We start from the raw sequence: 22291 nt of genomic DNA, 5'->3' as shown, positions 1-22291 counted from the left end.
AAAGGAATTTCAGAAATAGACTGGAAAGAGAAGCTGCTGAATTACAACTCATTACCAAACTTAAAACCATGAAAAGACCTGGACTGAACAAAGACATTGGATTCTTATCTCACTATACATAACTAAACCATTTCTCACCTTCCCACCCCTTGCCTTTTCCTGTAAGACCTATTACAGTCGTTAAGAGTCGTCAAGAGGCTCTCTCAGCTATCTGCCTATCTCCCATTCCCACCACCCTTCTGAGTAACACCCCTCCCCACCTTCTCACTATATAGAAGGATCTGGCAACTTCTGTTTCAGTGTATCTGAAGAAGTGTGCATGCACACGAAAGCTCATACCAAGAACTAACTTAGTTGGTCTTTAAGGTGCTACTGGAAGGAATTTTTTTATTTTGACATTCAGGGAAGTTACTTTAAAAGGAAGGATAAAGTCAGGTGAGGCTCCCCACCCCCACCCCAAATTCTCCCGTGCCAGCCCTATGGAAATGAGTGAAATCTATGCAAGAGCACTGTGCCCATCTCCCATTCATTTCCCTGGGTTTGGTGGAGAAACAGCACCCATCCAGTTGTGCCCTGACCCCTTAAAAGTTCTGACATACCCCTTTTGCAAAAAGCATCTTACAGGAACCCAGATATTTTGAATCCTTGCATTGATGCACACTGTGAATTTCAAAAGGCTGACAGTTGCAATGGAATGTCTTATTCAGAATGGTTACAGGCTAGGAATGAAAAGCTCAGCCATGGAGATGGCACGTGTGCTGGGATACAGCTGGGTTTACTTCTAAGTAAATGCCGCTAGGATCCAGCGGTTAGCTGGCAGGTCCTATATATGCAAAGTAGCCAAGAGGCTGAGGGATGAATCGGGAAGAGCGCATGCTTCAAATCTTTACCCTCCATCAAGAATTCACTAGTTCAGTCTTCCACAACTTCCAGATGCCTGGAATTGCAACTTCCAGTTAACAGGGCAATGCTGCCTGGGGGCTGGCGGGAGTTGTGGTTTCAAACATCTGGAGAGCACCAACTTGGGAAGAGACTACAATGGGTGGCCTTGGGACAAGCCACCCTCATCTGCAGCATGGGGCTAATAACATTGACCTACCTAACAGGATTGTTGTAAGGATGACAAGACCACAGTCGCTGTACATTCTAAAGTGCAGTACATAAATGCCATTACTTTGTCACATTTTTATCGCTCCTAATAAACTTTTGCCCCCATCTTTTCAACCCTTTCCACAACGAAGCAAAATAGCTACCTGTAATTATTATACAGGTGCCAAGTATTCTGATGATTGGACATAAGCACTTTTGAGGAAACCCTCCAAAATGTGTGTACTGGGGAGCATCAGAGTGCATTGCGTCCTCCGTTTAGTGGGTGGGAATGAATTTCTACCCCATGAGAAAACACTCCGGAATGGGAGCCTTCCCCTCAGATCCTGGATATTCGTCCAAGGCCTGGATAATAATATTTCCTGGAGACATCAAGGAACATCCCCATTTTACAGATTTTCGGGTTGCCGAACATCAGCTCCTCCTCACCACAGACTCGGGCACACGGCAGGCATGGATCGGACCCTTCTGAGCTAAAGGCTCGTTACATCTCGAGATAAAGCGATCACCAACATTTATGGTCGCAAAGTCCCTGAGCATGCGTAGATGGCATTCTGACCTTCCCAGCTCCCGTTGCAAACTTTCTTTTCAAACAAATTCCTTGCCCCGTCCAGCTCCTTTCAACGCTTGGTGCAACCTGCCCCCACCCCGCACAGAACTTACGACAGAAATGCATGTGGGAAACACACACCTCCCGGCCCGGAGCCCCCCCCCCTCCGGCACACACACAAACAAGCAAGGCGCCCAAGCGCAAAAACCGTCTTGCGCGCACTTCGCGCGGTTCTGCCTTCCAGCAAAAAAAAAAAAAAAGTTGCGCGAGAGAGCCGCGGGGCAGCCCTGGAAGCTCAAGCGTTAGCTGCAGAAACTTCTCTCCCCCCCCCCGCCCCGAGCCAGGAAGCCCCTGAGGGCAGGGAAGAAATAAGAAGAGGGAGAGGGCAGTGGCGTAGCGTGGGGGGGGTGCAGGGGGGGGGGCAGCCGCACCGGGCGCAACATCTGGGGTTAGGGTTAGGGGGCGCAAATCCACGGGTTAGGGGGCGCAAATCCACGGGCTAGGGGGCGCAAATTACTTGCCTTGCCCCGGGTGCTGACAACCCACGCTACGCCACTGGGAGAGGGTAAAGAGGAATCAAGCCTCTGGACTCCTACAGAGTTGCTCCCCCCACACCAAATCCCGGAGCGATCCCGGCGTCAGGTGGCGCGACTCGCTCCTAAGCATGAGACCCGTTACCTCTCCTTTCCCGGCTGGATCTTACGTGTGGTTCACGCGGGAGTAAAACCCACGGGGCTCGTAACGCAACCTGCTGAATTCAAAAGGGCTTGCTCCCAAGTAAGTGGGTACCGGCTCGCAGCCTTATCCTTTTCAAGAGAGAGAGAGAGAGAGAGAGAGAGAGAGAGAGAGAGAGAGAGAGAGGCATCCCTCGTATAGGCAGAGGATCGGGCTTGCGCGTCTGCCTGCCCGCCCGACTGCGCGCTTCCCGGAACCAAGCTCCGCGACACTCCGCAGGACTTGCCCTGAAGTCCGCGTGCGCCTCCATGCACCCAAAGCCCCGCGACCCGGACCTGCCACTGACCTGAGCTGTGCGCCTCCGCTGTTCGCGCAAGCCCCGCGCTCAACCGCGCATCTCCGGCGAGCGCCCGGACGTCTTCGAGGAGCGGCAGCAACAACCTGGTCTGGCTCCGTCGGGCAGCGCGTTGCTTTCCTTCCTCCTCCTCCTCCTTGCCCGGCCTCCGGGCGCTCAGCGAGTGGGGAAACTCCGCGGGAGACCCGGGCGCGCATGGAACGGAGCGGAGCCCGAGCTGGGTTGGGCTGCCCGCCGTCCCTCCCTTCCTCGGCGCCGCCGCCGCCTCCTTTGCGCCCGCCCCGTCTCCTCCTCCTGCTCTTGCTCCTTCTCCGCGGCTCCCGGCGAAGTGATGCTCCCCCCCGCCTGCAGGGCAGAACCGAGGCGAGGCTTCCTCCTCCCCCCTCTCCTCTTCGTCTCCGCCATAGCAACATGGTAGGAAAGCTGCCCACCCACCCCCCGCACCCAGAGGGAGGGAGGGAAAAGATAGGGCTGACGCTGAGACCCACCTCCCCGCAAAAAAAATACAAGCCCCTGCTTTTGGGATGCGGCTCTGTGTCCTCCGGGGCCCAGGATGGCTAAGATGGTGCAGCACCGCGCCTGGAAAGCGACTTCCTTGCCTGCCTTCTTCATGCAAATCTGACGAAGGCAAGTCTGCACTCCCCACCCCGCTGCCCGACCGCCACCGCGCCCCTCCGAGGAGCAGGTGCGGAGAAATCCGCCGCGCAACGCGCCCCTCCGACGAACAGGGCACGCGGGGCAGCAGGCTTGTTCCCTGCGGGGAGAACCTCGGACAGCGCCCTGCTTGGGGGCGGGGAGCGGCGGGGAGAGATAGACGCAGCATTTCCCCTCCTCTTCTAAAGTTTTGCACACACAAGAAGACGCTTGCACACACACTAGGTCTCGCTCAACCCAAAGTTGCCAAGAACTTAACTAGATGTTAGAAAGGGGCGTTAATTCCGGGGAGGGGGGCTGGGAGAAGTTAATATGCAGGCAAAGTTTGTCCTCTGAGTCCGTGTGACTCTCTCTATAAAGAGGCTTCAGCTAGGCAGGTGCAAAGGAAACATCTGCCTGTATCCAGAAAGAGAGAGGGATTAACATACGGAGTGATGTGCAGATTCTATCTGTACGTCTACATTCAGTGTTTAGAGTGAAGCATCGCACTCTCCAACGCACTGGCTACAGCAGGATCTAATGAATTTTGATCAAAAGAGGGAGGCTTGCTTATTACAAAAAAGATATTAACAGGGCTTGAATTGTTTTTATGTATTATGTGCCAGGGAAATTAACTTTGATCAAAGCGGGGTGGTTGTTTATTAAGAAAAAATACATTTAAAATATGTATATATGTGTGTGTGTTTGTGTGTGTGTGTGTGTGTGTGTGTGTGTGTACACTGTAGTGTAGTCCCCACCCCCATCTCCCCTGTGACACAGTATATAAGAAACTACTGAATTATTAATTCCCCATAGAGGAAATTAATTTTGATGGGAGGTGGTATCATTTATATGTTGCTGGTTTTGTTTGTGTTCTGTTCTTAAAAAAAATAAAAATCTGTAGCCTTGCTTGCCTGGCTCACCGCTCGGTTTCCGAATAAAATAACCCAGAATGCATTGATGGAAGAAACATTTTAAAATCCCAAGGAAGGCAATCCCAGGTGGATTTGCAGTTTGTTTCTGGTTACCTGGGCAGAAAAATATGTCTTTGCTGGGAGCAGAAAAACCTCAGCAAATGGGCTGTGCTTTATTCCAGACATAACTCTCCTCGCAATACCACCTCCCAGTTTAACGGTTAACTAAATTTTGATTTATTGTTATGAAACCAAATAAGGCCGGATCTGTCCCTCGAGGGGGGGGGGCGTGTTGGTGAGTAAGAGCCCAAAGGGCGGAGGCAAGACTAGCTGCCTTGAAAAGAAAAGGCAAAGGCAGCAGAAACAAAAGGAAGAGGCCAGATTTGTGGGGCTGAGAGAGAGATGGAAGGAGGCAAGTTGGAGGAAGCAAATCGAGAATGGGCAGCTCCTGTTGACAGACTTTCTTCTCCCTTTTACAGAAAAGCAACTTCGTTTTCCAGGCATTCAACTCACCAGCAGTGTAACTACATCGGATGCAGCCTTATACAGAGTCAGCCAGTATTGTCTGTACGGACTGGCAGCAGCTCTCCAAGCTTTCAGACAAGGGGCACTCCCAGTTGGAGATGCCAGGGACAGGACTTGGGTTCTTCTTCATGCACAGCAGATGCTCTACCACTGAGCTGCAGCCTTTCCCATAATAGGAACACAGCAGGCAAACCCACAGACCTACAGACAAACAGGGAAGGGCTGGCTGTGCACTGCCCTGGTCCTGGCTTGGACCGCTCTCCCTGGGAACAAGTGTGTGTGTTTGCACTACAACAGTTGCTTGACCTGTGTGATATCTGCCTGCAGGAGTTTGAGCTGCTTGTAGTGCGTCTTCTTGTTTATTGTTGTCTGAGTGAATGCAGCTGGGTTGGGATGTGTGGTCCAAGGCCTGGCTTACTATAACAGCCCCCAAGTGGACACCCCCAAAGGGCTTTTTCATTGGGGTAGTATGGTTGCAGCGGAGCCCTGTGGGTTGTGAAATAATAATGACAGCAGCTACTTCTGACCATGAACAGAGCAACTTTCTCTCACCACCACTGAGTGGCCCCTGCTAGCCCCAAAATTATGGGGACTAAGGGCAGGATCCAAGGTCACGTGGGATGCCCCTCACTGCAAATGAATAACCACGGACCTAGGCAGCAATGAAGGTGGAAGCAGCTGCTTTAGGTGCCAGGTATAGGGTGGCATTTAGTGGGTAAGAATGGGCAGCATACAGAGATTACCCATCTGTGGGTTCCCAAATTCCACTGGATCGTGACCCCTTTAGCATGTGCAGGGAGAGGGATGGAGATGCTGATCACGAACCCTGTCTGACAAATTTTCATCTGGCAGCCTATGAAGTTCTGAAATGATTTCTCTTCCCACCTCCCTGCCCCGCCCCACCATCCTGCACTCAGTGAAGCTGATTGTTAGAAGATCCAGGACAGATGGACCAAAGTACTTTTCCACACAGTCCTGTTCCAAAATTCACTCCCCCAATATTGCGTCAATGGCCACCAACTTGGATGACTTTAAAAGGGGCTCAGACACATTCACGTAGGAGGCAGAGGAGGAGGGGACTCTCCATTGCTACTAGCCACTACAGCTGTGCTGTACTTCCACTGTTAGAGGCAATATGCCTCTGAATAATGCCAGTTAGTGGAGAACATGTCGCTGTGCTCTGGTCCTGCTTGTGGGCTTCCCTGAAGGGGCATCAGGTTGGCCACTGTGAGAACAGGATGCTGGACTAGATGAACCTTTAGCCTGACCTAACAGGGCTCTCCTTATGTTCTTATGTAATGTCACTGGCAGATCATGTAAAGAAGAAGAAGAAAAAGCAGCCTCCTTGCCTTAACTTCAACGTTGCATAGTCCTGATATTTCCATATCCAATGCAGGTTGCATTGGGCTGGGACAGGTAGCAATGGAGAATTATAACCCAGTAGATAAGATGCACAGGCAAGTCTGTTCACACCAGAAGCATCATTTTGCAGTCCTCAATGCTACAGCATTACAGTGGTACCTCGGGTTAGAGACGCTTCAGGTTACAGATTCCACTAACCCAGAAATAGTACCTTGGGTTAAGAACTTTGCTTCAGGATGAGAACAGAAATCACATGGCAGCAGCATGGTGGCAGCGGGAGGCCCCATTAGCTAAAGTGGTACCTCAAGTTAAGAACAGAATGAATTAAGTTCTTAACCCGAGGTACCACTGTATAGGAATCTCACTGAGTCAGACCTTTGGAGCACCTGCCTCCATATTGTCCACTGACTGGCAGCAGCTCTCCAGGGTTTCAATCTGGGGATGTTCCCACCCGACCTGGAGATGCTGGGGGGTGAACCTGTACCTTCTGCGTGCAAAGCAGATGCTCTACCAAGGAGCTACAGCCCATCTCCTTTGCATTCAACATGGCCTTGATGAAACAACAGACCTGTCACTTAACTGGTCTGTGGGTTATGGAGGGTCCTATCAGTTTTTTCTGCAGGAGCTGCTTTAAGAAAACATGCCATAAAGTAAATAAGTTTGTTTAAAGGAGACTTTGATTCATGTCTCATCTTTAATACAAGGCCTCACACAGTGAAATATGCCTTGTAGGATCAGTTCAGCTAGGTGCACATGGGCTGATTGCAATCGGGATGCCAAATAAATGGATTATCTCTATCCTGCAGTGCATGTTACCGACAAAACCTGAGGTCACTCTATGCAACTGAACAGGTGCATCAAATACATGTGGGCTAGGTGTTTTGGTCCCTCTGCTCAGCCTGTGTGGCAGAAAGTGAACGTGGGGTTCCATATGTGCCCACCCACATTTAACTTTGCCACTGCAAATCTGCTGAGAGTGGCATGGTCCGTGTGGCAGGGCATGCATGCTGAAGCAATCACATGACCTCTTTCTGTCACACACCCATTGGATGCCTCAACCAGCCAACATTGTGCAACATGGCTACATGAAGTGCCCACCAGCTTCTCCCACTGGAGCTGGGTCCCTGGCCTGTCATCCTTGCAGAAGCTGGCCCTGGTGCCACATTCTGCAGCTTCTGCAAGTCAGGGGTCCCAGCAAAGGGATCTAACAGGAGCTGGCTGGTACCCAGGGTGCAGCTGCAATGAACTTGCTCTCCTGCACCATCCTTAGAATCTTGTTTGCCACTATAGATGGCAGGTACCTGCTGGGAACATATTGAACAGTAAAATATCTTCATTAGATTGCAGTATGCAACATATTAATAATCTGCAATATATTTTCAAGCAGAAGGTCCCAGTTTCAATCCCCAAGGGTATTTCCAGGAAGGGTTGGAACAGACTCCCTGCCTAAAATTCTGGAGAGCCACTGTCAGTCACTGTAGACCATGGGTAGGCAAACTAAGGCCCAGGGACTGGATCCGGCCCAATCACTTTCTAAATCCGGCCTGCGGATGGTCCGGGAATCAGTCTGTTTTTATATGAGTAGAATGTGTCCTTTTATTTAAAATACATCTCTGGGTTATTTGTGGGGCCTGCCTGGTGTTTTGACATGAGTAGAATGTGTGCTTTTATTTGAAATGCATCCCTAGGTTATTTGTGGAGCATAGGAATTCATTCGTTTTTATTTTTATTTTTCAGAATATAGTCTGCTCCCCCACAAGGTCTGAGGGACAGTGGACCGGCCCCCTGCTGAAAAAGTTTACTGACCCCTGCTGTAGACAGTAGTCAGCCAGGTGAATAAATGGTCTGACAAAGGTATAAGGCAGCTTCCTATATCCCTATTGATTTGATAGAAAATGGCATTTATGTGGCATGTGTGTATGCACTGATCATATTTTTCATTTATCACTCTGCTCAAATGTACTTCAGTGTAGTCTCCAAATTTTAAAAATATTATCAATCCATGCAAAATCCAGTTAAAAACACTTCTAAAGCCACTATCACCCTGACATTTGTTTGTTTGTTAGCCTTGTATCATCCCCTTTTGTCAAGGAGCTTAGAGTGGCATTTTTAGCCTAACCACCAGCCAACCAGCCAGGGTAGGCCACAACATAGCAGTGATGGCCATAGGAAGCTCCTTTATGAATATTCAGACCATTGGTCCATCCTGTAGCAGCTTTCAGAGTTGCATCAGTCTCCTGGTTTCCTTTATTTATCCCCCCCCAAGCTTGATTTCCCCCCCTTCTTCCTCTTTGCCATTTTTAGTCTTGCTTCCACTGTTGCCAGACCCAGCGGTAATTGTAGATCGATCACTACTTTGCTTCCTGATGACTTTCCCATCGTTCCACCACTGCTGTGTTTGCATTTGCTTCCATAAGGGATGCAGAAGAGAGTCTCCTTTAGGAGGAACTGAGAGCAGGGTGAGGTGGGATACAGGGACAGACAAACCAAAGGAGAACAGAATTATTATCAGATCACGTAATAAAACTGGCTGCTGTCCATAATCCTTTTAGTCTCATCTGGCCCTATCAAAACCAATGGGACTTGCTTGGATTTAAGTGGACATTTTAATGCACGCACACCCAGTGCAAATCTTTTGTGGAGACAGGCGGAAGAATTATGCCATCATAACTTTGCAAAAGGACCACCGGGGAAATAAAAGAATGGTACGCTTGTCTGTCTCCCCTTGCAGAATTGGGGTGGAGGGGGATTTACATTGGGGGCCTCCTGGATCACTTAGTCCTCATTTTCAAAGCAATCCTTTGGGGATGCACATCAGCAAAGCAAAAACTATGCAAGATTCTAATCATGGGTTTCTGGTTTTGACTCAAAATAGGGAGAATGCCCTGAATCAGCCCCCTCCTGCCACCACTGGATTCCGCAGGAGCAGCACTGCCTCCAAGGCAGCCCTCACCAGTGATTCAGCTTCAGCCAGGACTGGTGGTAGTCTGAAATATCTGAAGGGCACCAGGTTGGTGGAGGCTGATCCACAGAGAGGGCCTGGAAGCCTCAACATGTGCATAGGTGATCCACAAATGTGTTGCATCATTGAAACTGTGCTCAGAAGTCTTCTACGAGTTTCTGAGTACATCAAGTCCTCCTTTCTGCCCTTGATCTATAGCAACAGCTTTCATCTGAATGGGTGGACCTTTTTTGTTTTTTTTAAGAAATCCATTCCTGGCATGGTGAGCTGTTCTCCTGTTTCTCAGCGGGAGCTCTGCGTTGCTTTAGCAAAAAGTAAAAATGCATCTGAACTTCACACAAGGCAACTTTCAGGGCCGGCTCGAGATATTTTGATGCCTGAGGCAAAGGGCAAGATGGTGCCCCTTACCATTCCACATACAGAAGCCAACTGAGCTATGGCGGTTGAATCTGACTGTAGGCACAGTGGAAGGATTGCAACCTACAGGAGAAGCCACCTAAGCATACATAGCACTGCCCTCCTGCAGAGGCAATGTGCCTCTGAATACCAGTTGATGGTAATAATAGAATCATAGACTTGGAAGGTACCCCATATGGTCCATCCCCTTGCAGTGCAGGAACTCCAGCTAAAGAATCCTTGTCAGATGGCCATCCAAACTCTGTTTAAAAACGCCTCCGAATCTCCTACTTAGTCCACACTACCTGAGGGTGGATGGGGGGGGGCAGACGATGTGTTGAAGGAAGAGGGGTGCTACCACCCCTAGTTGCCTGCTGATTGGTCCAGTGGATTGAAGGAAGCCTTTCTCATCCCCTCTCTTTTGGTGGAGGTCCTTCAAGACTTCTTCCTCTAAAGGGTGGTGGTGGGGATTTCTCCCATCATAGGGACAGGAATGGCACTGACCCAAGGTGGTTACCTACATATTACAGTCAACATAAAAGGGTCTGCCAGCACAAGAATGGGGAGCCTGTGGCCCTCCAGATGTTGTTGGACTACAGTCCCCATCCTATCTGAGACCATTGGGCATGATGACAGGGGCTGATGCAAGTTGGAATTCATCAGCATCTGAACAGCCACAGGTGTCCCATGCGTATGCAAGGATTAGGAAATACTGAGAGACAAAATCATTAAAATGATTTTTCCCTCTGTAAGGGCCAGGAAGATGCTATTTGGTGGTGACATCCATATTCTTGGGGCAGTTTTTTTCTTCGTGCATGGTACAAGTAAAACTAACCATAACCTCTTTTTTAGGAGTGGTGGAGCACATAGTGCCTCGCTTCATCACCTTCACCCACCACATCAGAAACCCACCAATAGCAGATAAGTGTGGCTCTTTATTCTAATTGGGGGAAAGACAAAAACCTGGTTGGCTCTTCATTAAATTAATAAATATTAAAATACCCGTCCATCTGACGTAACGCTTAATAAAACATTAGGCACTCAGAAATGCACAGAAAAGGGATAATATGTCAAAACAAAATCTGAAACCCGAGAACGCAGTGATGGAACAGAAAAGGCTTGGATTCCTCTGGATCTGATAACTAAGCTTGAAATATTGATAGGACGCAACCTCCTGCCCACTCCTATTTAATGCAGGGAAAATGCTCAGACAGAAACTGAGGAGTGGAATGTAATCATTAGTCTCAAGGGCTTCTGTAGCATCCTGCATCTCCTTTTAAGCAGACAGAATTTCATTTAATTCCCTCCTGCTCTTCTGATCCTGCTCATGTTAAAAGTTGCCATTTGGAGCCTCATCTGTGTAATGTTCCCACAAAGAAAGATTTGAAGAAGGGGGTGGGAAACCCTGCAAGGACTTCATCCATCAAGACCAAAACTTAAGAACATATATCCCAGTTTTTGAAGAATTAGGCCCTATGAGAGGTGCTATGAGAGGTGCTTGGTAGCCACCCTTAGGCAGGCAACAAAGTTCTGTAACAACTGGCCATGGCTCTGGGGTCAGAGGTGGCTGGTTCAGCTGCACTAGGCACTGCAGGGGAGCCACAACAATGCTGTAGAACAGAGCACAAGAGGAAGAGGCGTGCTGAATTTTAGCATCACATAGGACGCCACTGAAATTGGAGAGCCCAAAGTTCACCACCGCTGGGGTCCAAGTTGGAACAGCTGTGGCCAAGCAGCTGAGAGAGCCAGTGGTCCATGGGAAGGTGCCACAGGTCCATCTAGCTCAGCATCAACATCTACACCAGCCTCCACTAACCTGCTACTCTCCAGATTTCTGGACTCCCATCACCCATGAAGCCCAGTCAGTGCAGGAGTCCCAGATGGCCTTCTCTGGTGCAGCCACACAGTGCTGACTTCGCTGTCACCTAGTGTAAAGGTGTCTCCCCTTCGCATTAACACCCCGGCACAGTCAGCTTGATATTTACTGTCTTTATCACATATGTACAAGAAACAGCTACAGTTCAGGATTATGCGTCTGAACCCATTGAATCAGATTCGGGGAGTGGCTTCCTTCGATTCCCGCACCAACAAAGTAGGCGTGGGAATCACGCGAGATGTCTTTGACCCTTATGTTTCATTTCCTTCCTTGTCTGTGCTGATTTGAAAGCCCCCTCCCTTCCAGAGTCTGAGCTCCCTTCCTGAGCCTCTGGGCAGTTGAAGGGCTCTGCAGCATCCCTGAGCCCTTCCTCCTCCTGGCTAATTTCTGCCCTCTCTTCCGCTTCCTCTGTCTCTGGGCGGTTGAAGAGCTCCACAGCATCCCCGATCCCCTGCTCCGCCTCTTCTGTCACTTGTTCCTCCAAATTCTCCCTGACACCTAGTCCACAAGAAGAGCTCTGCTGGGTCAGGCCAACAGCCCATCTAGTCCAACATTGTGTTCTCACAGTGGCCAACCAGATGCCCCAAAAGGAGACCCACAAGCTACAGCAGAAGCAGACAATAGTCTGAAGGGAGCTGAAGGTGTAAAGGTAAAGGTAAAGGGACCCCTGACCATTAGGTCCAGTTGTGGCTGACTCTGGGGTTGCGGTGCTCATCTCGCTTTATTGGCTGAGGGAGCCGGCGTATGGCTTCCAGGTCATGTGGCCAGCATGACTAAGCTGCTTCTGGCAAACCAGAAAATGCCATTTATCTTCCCGCCGGAGCAGTACCTATTTACCTACTTGCACTTTGACGTGCTTTTGAACTGCTAGGTTGGCAGGAGCAGGGACTGAGCAATGGGAGCTCACCTCATTGCGGGGATTTGAACCACCAACCTTCTGATTGGCAAGTCCTAGGATCTGTGGTTTAACCCACAGCACTACCCGCGTCCCCAAGCTGAAGGTGTAGTAGATGGAATAACCTTTTTGTCAATGGGGCATTGACCCATTCGGGCAATGACCCATGACCCTTGGATTCCCTTCCAACCCTACAATTCTTTGATTCTAGGACCACTGCCCTAAATTGCATTTTCCACTTTCAGAACATAAAATGCAATACATCTAACTTTGTTAGCAGCTAGCACCTACAATCATACTTCTGATGAAGTTAGCAAGTAAACTTTTCAAACAATAATTTCCAAATATACCCAGCATTAGAGATGGAGCTGCAAGCTTTGCACCCTGAGGAACCTAAACATATTTTTGCCAGTTGGCTGGTGGGGGAAAAATAAAATAAAATCTGAAAAGGGAAACAAAGGGAAAGGTTAATGGGCTTAGAAATAACAGGTTCTTACAAAGCCAGATAGAGAATAAACTCCACATGCCAGGAGGTGGGGGGAGGGGAGCTTAGAAGTAAATAGACATTGCCCACCTGAAGTCCTGTGCCCATTTCTGGACACCACACCATAGGAAGGATATTGACTGGATTGTGTCCAAAGGAGTGCAACAAAGATTGAGGAAAGATTGTTAGAGCTGGGTGTTCTCAGCCTGGACACAGCTGTTTTTGCATCTGTCTTTGACTAGCAAGATACAAGGCACATCCCTCTGCATGGGCTAACTTTCTCAGGGGAAACTGAGGCAAATCCTGGTGATGAGTAATGAAGTTCTAGGGCTTAGAAACAAAATAAGAACCAACAAATTGCAGGGTTCAGGTGGTATCCACCTGAGAGTTCTTAAAGATCTCAAATGTGAAATTGCTGGTCTAGTACCAAAAAGATGCAACTTTTCCCTAAGATCAGCCTATGTACTTAAGGACTGTAAAGTGGTCAATGTAACACCAGTTATTAAAAGAGGGATCCAGAGGGGCACTTGGGAACTACGTCAATTAGTTTAATGTCTGGATAGCTTTAAAAGAAGATTAGACAATTTTACGGAAGATAAGGCTCTCCCACTAGCCAGAGCTGCATCATATCCCAGTGTAAGTTTTTATCCTCCTCTCCTTGCTGATGTAGATCTTTACTTACCCCTTTTTCCTGGTGAAAAGGTGCTATTTTGCTGTTCACCTCTGGTGCCAAACTGCCTTGAGCTGGCCCTCCTACTCTCCATGATGGCTATGTTTCACCTCTGCTATTGGAACAAGTATGCCTCTGAATGCCTGTCAATGAAAAACACAAGTGTGGAGAAGGCTACTGAGCTCTGGTCCTTCTTTCAGGCTTCCTGTAGACATTAGGATGGTCACTGTTAGAACAGGATGATGGACCACATAAATGGGACACTGGCCTGATTCTTCTTATGTTCTCTAATGCTATGGTTCTATTACAAATGGGAAAATAGACTATATTTCACAACACACTCACACATACACACACCCGATGTGTGACACATGTAGAAAGAAATGAATCATGTTGGCGCTGCTATTCATCTTCCCTGGATTGTCAAACTGTTTCACTCAGCCACAAAAATAAATGCCAGTTTGGTTTGCTTATTCCCCTGAGTCTGACTAAAAGAAGGCAGGGAAGAAAGATGTTATCTCTCTGTGCTGCAGGAGTTCAGACTATGAATTCCCATACTTTGGAAAGCCTTGCCCCATTACAAGATGAACCTTGGAGTCACACACACATCCTGTGATGTAAAGGATGCTGCAGTTGCAGTTCCTACATGGAACACAAGGCTGGAATAGTTGACTTCCATGGTCCTTCCCACGTCTGTGATTCTGCAGTGATGGAGGAGCAGATTGCCTAGTCCTATGCAATCCATGTCACTTTGTGTTCATCTCCAGGAACCCTTTATAATATGTGAAAGAAGTCTGATGACACAAATAGCCTCTGTTACAGGCATTTGGTATGTCACTTCCACCTTCCTCTTTCCTTGGAATATTCAGGTTACAAGGACGGTTGGAAGGTAAAGGACCTGGTGTTTTTCTCCCCCACATCTCTACATTATTATATCAGCAGTTCTGTGTCACTCATAATAATCTGACAGGAAGAAACATAATGAAATGCGAAGGGTGTGCAAGGTAAAAATAAAAAAGTGCCTTTCAGCAGCATCTCAGACACAGACCATTAATGGCCATTTGTAGCAGAAACCTTCTCAATAAGGGGAGAAGAGCTGTTGTTTTGGCCTGAACTGGCCGTGTTTCTGTCCTAAGCACTAGAGCAGCTTTCCGTAACATGGTGCCTGTTCTGCTCTTCTGGCACTTGGAGCTCACAGGGGAAGTGGAAGCAAGAAACAGGTCAAGCAGGTCAAGTCTAGTGAGACGAGAAGGTCGAGGTAAGTTTTTCTAAGCAGGTCAGGACCCTGGACAGCTCCCCATGGCCCTGTTGGCTGAGCTTTGAAAAGAGTTGTCTGAGCAAAGAGCTAAGGCTGAGGTCACCAGTGGAGTGACCTTGGATGCAATGGCACCCTTGAGAATCCTGAAGCATCCGACACACACACACACACACACACACACACACACACACACACTCCCCGTTATCATGAGGTGGCCCCCCCACTTCAAAATAACAGAGCAAAAGGAGGAAGTTCAAAGAGTGACACTCTTTAGAATCATAGAATTTTAAAGTTGGAAGGGACTATGAGGGTCATCTAGTCCAGGGGTGGCCAACTCCCAAGAGACTGCGATCTACTCACAGAGTTAAAAACTGGCAGTGATCTACCCCCTTTTGGGGGGTACAGGTCAAAGTTGTTGAGTTTTACCTTAAGTCCTGCCACCTGGAAGCATTGGAGTACTATCCGTAATCTGGCGGCAAAGTCCTCTCTCAACGATGCGGTGATCAGCACATCGTTGAAAAACGGCGTGACTCCGGGGATGCCTTTAAGTCCATTAGGCTCTGAAATAACCCTGGGGCCACGCTAACTCCAAACTGTAGGCGTTTGACCCTGAAAGCACCCTGAGTCACAATTGTCTGGGCGTCTGCAGTGGCCTCGTCAACGGTTAGCTGCTGATAAGCTTGTGCTAAATCCAGCTTCCTGAAGATCTTGGCTCCATTGGGGGATCCATTGTATTTTTTTTTATATAAATTTTTTATTGATTTTACAAAAAAAATTTAAACAGTACAAACAAATAAAAAGACAAACAAACATGCATAGTTTCATAACCTTTTTTTCATATCCCTTGCTTCTCGGACTCCCCCATACCTCCCCTTCGTGCATCCCAATGTCCAAAATTATTTCAGCAACTTCTATCTAGATTTTGTCAAACATACGTCTTACTAATTTTTCCTTCAACTTAGTCTTATGTCGCTGTAATCTCTTTTTTTCTTCTCGAAACCTCGACATTTTAACATTCATCCATTTTATAATAGTTCTTAAGATAGATTTTAAATTTCTTCCAGTCTTCTTCTGCTGTCTCTTTCCCCTGATCACGGATTCTGCCAGTCAACTCAGCTAGTGTCATATAGTCCATCACTTTCATCTGCCATTCTTCCAGAGTGGGTAGATCTTGTGTCTTCCAATACTTTGTGATGAGTATTCTTGCTGCTGTCGTAGCATACATAAAGAAAGTTCTGTCTTTCTTTGGCACCAATTGGCCGACAATGCCCAAGAGAAAGGCCTCTGGTTTCTTAGTAAAGGTACATTTAAGTACCTTTTTCATTTCATTATATATCATCTCCATTGGGGGATCCATTGTACAGGCCCAGGGTTCCATCGAAGACTGATGGAAACTCTTGGCAGATCGATTCAAAATCTGCCCCTGGGTAAATCTGATTAAGTCCTGAAATACCTAAGCCTAACGACCTGAACCATGCTACACCTAGAAGGCTAGTGAATGGGCCTTCAGTTATGATGAGGTTCAAATTCTTGTGTATTTCTTAAACTGGACCTTGAAGGTGCCCATCCCCTTTAGCTGGATTCTTTTTCTCTGGAAGTCCCACAGCACTACAGGGGCTGGGCGAAGAGGAGGACTGCAGTTAGGGCAAAGCTTTTTCAGAGTCTTAGCAGATATTATGGAGTAGAATAAGCCAGTATCCAGCTCCATAGTGCATGGGGTTCCCTCTATCTTGAGTTGTACCCTAAGCTTATTGGACCCCGGGGATGGAAGTTGAAGTACCCTGGCTGGAGAGGTGGACTGTAACTTATTCTCTATGTAGGCCTCGTGGACACATTGCTTGGGGCATGCTACCGAGGTCTTGGGGCGGCAGACTCAACCAATGTGCCCAGTCTTCCCACAGCGGCGACATGTGGCATCCCAAAACCTGCATGTCCAACGCTCGTGGTTTTCTCCGCAGCTGGCGCAGGTCCCTCAAGGTGTGTCAGATGACCACTGGTTCGACAATGCGCTCATAGCTTGGGAGTGGTAGTATCGGTCGGATCAGTCCAAAGCTCAGTGGACATCCTCATTGTGGGAATCTATGGAAGATGACCGGTCTCGCTGGATGCAGTGAGTTCTCCTTTCGGTATGTGGGCTGTGGGCCGCCTCGTGGGCATTATCCTTCTAAAGGCCATGGCCATATTCATTGCTTCCATCATTGTGATATCATCTTTTGCCAGCAGATTGCGGCGGAGACGGCCGTCTCACATATCACTGATGAACCTTTCGAGAAGTTGCTCCTCGATGTCAGCAAATTGGCAATACGTTGCAATTGCCCGGAGCGCTGTGATGTATTCACTCGCTGACTCTTGCACTTGTTGCTCTCTGTGCGCAAAGTTGGAGCGGCGGTGGTTCCTAGTTGGCTGAGGCGTGAGGTGTCTTGTCATAGCCTGTGTCAGCCTCTATATCCTTGGGTGCCATCAGACCTTCCAGTAGAGTGATGGTGGAACTTCCCAGCACCATCAGTAGCACATCCACCTTGTCTGCCTCCCTAGTGAAGCCTTGTAGTCGGACGTAGCTCCTTATTCGGCAGAGCCACTGTGGCCATTCTGCAGGATGGCTCATATTGAAGTACGGTGGTGGCCGACTATGACTGGTAGCCATCCTTGGACCCAGAGCAGTCGTTTGTGCAATTGTGGGTGGTTGTGAAGACGCTGAGACTATTTGCTGAGTCCAGTGTGGCAGTGAGGTTGCGCTTACTGCGAGGCGGCAGGTGGTGCTGCTGCGGTGCGGTCTTGGGCCTCTGGCAGCCAGCAGAAGCTCATCGATCCCACCTTCATCACCAATGTTAAATGTTCAGAAAAAGTCAGAAGCCCAAGGCAGTATAAGTTCCTGAACTACCGGTATGCAGTCAAACCAGGACCCTAAACCAGAACCAAATTGTCATGTCACATTGTACTTTTATTACAAACCATAGTTTGCACAAAGCAGCACTCGGTGCATTCAGACAACAAGGGCAGCTATCCTTTGCTTCAAATTCAATCTGGAAGCTTGGAGCATATGAACCAGAGATTCATCACAAGAACATCCTCATAAAACAAACCACCATTCATTATTACATCTGAATTCAGCCACTGTGCTTCAGTTTAAATTCACCAAATGATGTTGCTTTTGCTATTTCCCTCCATACTGCTCATGTGCCTAGTAAAGTGTCTTTCCCCTCCAAAGGGCAGCTCTATTCAGCTCAGCCACCCTATCCTTATGTCAGCACCAACTTTGCTCAATGGCATACTTTTAAAGGAACACAGGAGCAGGAAGAACCAAAGAGTCGCTCTGTCCAGTTTCCTCTACCAAAGGTGAGCAAGACTCTTTGATCAACTGAGATACAGTGCTAGATAGATGCTCCTGGTTTTGGAACAATGACATTTGTCTTTTAGTATAACAAAACAAAACAAACAAACAAAAAACCCTTATGGAACTGAACTGAATGTCTCACCCATTTTGCAGTTTAGTGCACACACACTGAAATAAAGGCTGAACTGATCTTCCCTGCTACCCAGGTTTCCTGAAAATATTCCCCCTTTAAAAAAAGTGGAGGTCAGTTCTCTGATACTTTGGGAAGTGGGAGGGGATTTATCTGAAATGTTCAGAAGAGGGTTGCCACTTACTTTACTGTGTCTGGAGAGAGCTTTGCACAGCTGTGGGCAGCAGGGGGCCTTGTTTAAAAGTTTAAAAGCAAAAAGCAAATGGAAAACCCCAGGGTTCTCCCCCCCCCCCAAAAAAGGTAAAGTAAGCAAGCAACCCACTTCCAAAAGTTCAAGAGGGGATATTCCTGCCTCTGTGTGATCTGCCACTGCCACTCACCCAACCAATGGTTGAAAAGGAAGTGTTTGAAATGTTCGGCGCAGCTGAAGATTGTCTTTCCAGTCTGAATAATCATTTCTACTGTGGAACTGCATTGAATCCCCATGAATAAGATGCCAGGTCATGTCACCTCTTCCTTTCTTTTTCTCTAAACTAAAAAGTCCCAAATAATGTAACCTTTCCTCATGCTGGCTGTCTTTTTGTGAACATTTCCCAACTCTACAATAGTTTTTTTTTAAGTTAAGCAATCGCCCGTGCCAGTGAAGGAGGCACTGGGGCTGAGCACCACCATTGAACCAGAAACAAGATGCCAGAGACCTCCAAGAACGAGAAGCTAGACTTTGGTAATATGGTGCCCTGAGCGAGGGCACAGTTTGCACCCTCTTGCCATATTTCATATTTTCACAATAATTCCTTTTGGTATAGTTGTTTTTATGGACCTTCTTATTAGGTACTCATCTAAATATAGGTTGTTTTGTTGTTGTTGTTTTGCACTGGAATGCCTATATTAGTGAAAATGACATACACAATATTAGGGAATATTGCTTTGCAAAAATATGTATATTAGACAAAATTGCATACAGATGTGTATATTAGGAGAAATTTGCACTAAAATCCTGATGAATCTGAATGGCACACTAGATACATGGATAGACAGACAGACAGATATATAGACAAACTAACCTGGAAATGTGGAGAATTGAAATGAAGGTGGGGGGAATGGGAAACAGAGAAACCAAAAACTGACCAGTTCACCCAGGAAAGGAGTGGGTCAGGACCTCTCACCAAATTTCAGGATGCCTCTTTATGTCAGCCTGGATAGCTCAGTTGGTTAGAGCATGGTGCTGATAATGCCAAGGCTGCAAGTTCGATCCCTGCATGGGACAGCTGCATATTAATGCATTGCAAGGAGTTGGACTAGATGATCCTCAGGGTCCCTTCCAACCCTACGATTCTATGAATCTATGATTCTTGGCTTTGCTTCCCATGTGAGGCTCCAAAAACAGTATATGCTAAGCATTGGACAGGTCACAGTATAGGGCTGTGAGATGCATTCAGCTTGGTGCATCACAAATTGTGGGGGCCTGATCTTTAGCACCCACTGCTAGTGAACACGAAGTGACAAAAGGGTGGTCTGCCATGCTTGAGGTCACTGAACCTCAAGCTCTGGAACAAGCAGAGATGTGTTGCTGCCCATGTCATCTCTCTCAATGCCGCCATCCACTCTCAGAGTGCAGGCCTTTTGCACTGATAACACCATTGCATCAAATATTGATAGCAACCGCATTTCAATAAGAACAGAAGTCTCTGATTCATAGAGAGAGAAATGCCTGCACAGTCACCTTTCACAGACTTGCCAGAACAAAATGAACTGATTTATTTTTTTTAATGTCATAGAAGTCTGTTCTCTCTGGGAAAACTGTATTTCATTAGAGAATATCATTCTTCTGAATGGAAATCAGCACACCAAGAAGAGGCAGGCAACAGATTGTAGGGATTGCAAGGGGGTGGGGGGATCATTTTAATTAATCTCAGCCAAGCAAGTCAATGGGAGATGTGTTTCTTTCCCTCTCCACCCACCCCACACATCATATTCTTCCATGATTCTTCACATATCCCATGGTTCCTGTGCTTTGTGTGTGCAAGATGGCAAAGACTTGCACTCTCAGTTGCTCCATCCCCACCAGAAGCTTCCATATTTCCTTTCATAGGAACAGGAAAGATGCAAGAAGGAAAGTAACCACAGAGTGTTTTTAAAAAAACACCAAAAATCAATAAGTATTAGATATCTGGAAATGCCTTTCCCTGGAAATAATATTGCACAGAGGGAGTACAGTTTTAAAGATTCTCTTACATCTGTGGAATCATTCCATTTCATCTCTGCATGCTGGTTTCACAAGTAGTGGGGAAATGTCAGGCTCTGGGCATGAAAACAAAATTCTTTGGCAGGGGGCAGAATACTGGCTGCCTCGTGAGAGGGTGGATCTTACTTACTTTTACTTACTTGTTTTCTATACCACTCTTCATCTGACGATCACAAGGAAGTTTATAAAACAACCTCACCACTATCACCAGATCAAAAGACCGTAGATAGTTTCATTAGCCAAAGGATCAATATGGAGAACAGGCTCTCACATCTGTCTACAGGACATTTGGCTCTTCAGCTAGTGATTTCATCTTCTGCTCACACGGCCTGCCTAGAAGAACAAGGGTGCTTCCAATAGGTTGCTGTCCATGGTACAGGAAAGTTTCTCTGTTTGATGAAACGTATGCACCTGCACAAGGCTTGACAGATGTTGCCTTCTAGTAATCCTTGCAACAAGCCTGTGATGTAAGTAGGTTAGCATTATGATTGCCATACTACAGGCGAGAGGCAGAGAGAGTGGTTGTCTCTGGCTACCTAGTGAATACATTAGCGTAGACTCTTTTGAACAAGTGACTGCAGTCTTTTAGTCTCTTTCCCAGCTGTTGCCACTATGGTGCCTTCCAGATGTTGCTGGACTTGTAGCTTCCACCCATCCCAGCCAGCATGGCCAGTGGTCAGAGATAAGGGGGGTTGTACTCCTTGGAGAATGGATTAGATGTTTCTAATAAAAGGGAAAAAAAACCCTGTGAAGAATAAATCGAGTCTTCCTGACTTTGCCTGATTAGCAGCTGGACCACCTGCCTGTTTGGTGCCAGGTTGATGTGTGAAGCATCCTGAAAATGAACAACACCCCAAAATTTCACAAATGAAGAGACCCTTAACCTTCCCATTTTTATTCATTTATTTGATGCCAGGACTCCAAAGACCCATTTTTAAAAAATGTAACAATAACAATAATGTGTTGTTGTTGCTGTTGTTGTTATTTCTACTCCACACTTTATTTCACTGAGCATTCAGAGCTACTTAGGAGGGAGAAAAACAAAAACAAAAATTAGAATGGAACACACAATATCAAAAAAAAAAACCCCCACAGATTAAAGCCATCAAAAACAACAGAGGAATAGTAAATTAGCATATGCAAATTTGATGCAAATAGGTGCCCCCCTTTTGGGAGGATGGTACATTCCCCCCTTTTTTTATCAATGTGTGATCTCAGCTGCCATAGCGTTATAATGTTGTTTTTTAAAAAAAATAAAAATCTTTCTTTTTTCCTTGCAATAGTTCTTTAACTTAATAAATGTTTCTCTGTCATCTTTTGCTGCTGCTCTGGATGTTTTTCTGGTATGTCTAATTTAAACAGATACTGCATTGTTGACTGCTGGCGGGGGGGGGTCATCCTGGTGCCCCATTTGAGAGAATGCACAAATCTCAGCACAAACCAACAAGCACATCTGCACTTCCTGCTCCTGAGGTCCAGAGTTCAGCTTCCTTGAGAAGATGCCAGAGAGAGGGAGAGGGAGAGTCAGGTGGATCTCTCCCTCCCCATGTCCTCTTTAGCAACTTATATTTCTTACAGTCATCAAAAAATCACAGTGAAATATAAATCTGGCCACATGAGGTCACCTTACGGGAAAAGAAAAACTACAACAGGAGCAGGATGGGTACATCGCACCACACAATCTTGCAAAATGTGATTGTGCAAGGTTTTAATCAGAAACAATTTAAATGTGGCATCTGGAGGTGTGTCTGTGTGGATTTTTTTTTGTTTCAATTATTGCCTTCCCTTGCAAAGCTTTGTCTGGTGCACAAAGGCAGTCTAGCCCTACTCTGCTGCTCTCCTCACCTTTGCAAGTGCCTGATGCATGACAGATCTTGCAAAGGGGGATTCTGGAGACCTGATTTGCTCTTTTGCTGCATC

At 47.1% G+C, this 22291-nt stretch overlaps 1 protein-coding gene across 1 annotated transcript in view; it reads right to left on the bottom strand.

Annotated features, from left to right (window-relative positions):
* Positions 1 to 3471, bottom strand: part of CHST8 (carbohydrate sulfotransferase 8) — a 250365-nt gene extending 246894 nt beyond the window's left edge. The window contains exon 1 of the mRNA XM_081203390.1: positions 2679 to 3471. The gene's annotated coding sequence lies outside the window, so the exon portion shown is untranslated. The remainder of the gene's footprint in view (positions 1 to 2678) is intronic.
* Between the last annotated feature and the right edge of the window lie 18820 nt (positions 3472 to 22291).

Source organism: Podarcis bocagei, assembly GCF_964188305.1.
Source record: "Podarcis bocagei genome assembly, chromosome: 7".
Lineage (NCBI taxonomy): Eukaryota > Metazoa > Chordata > Lepidosauria > Squamata > Lacertidae > Podarcis > Podarcis bocagei.
Note: the sequence above shows the minus strand (reverse complement) of the source record. Positions and strands in the feature narration are given on the sequence as shown.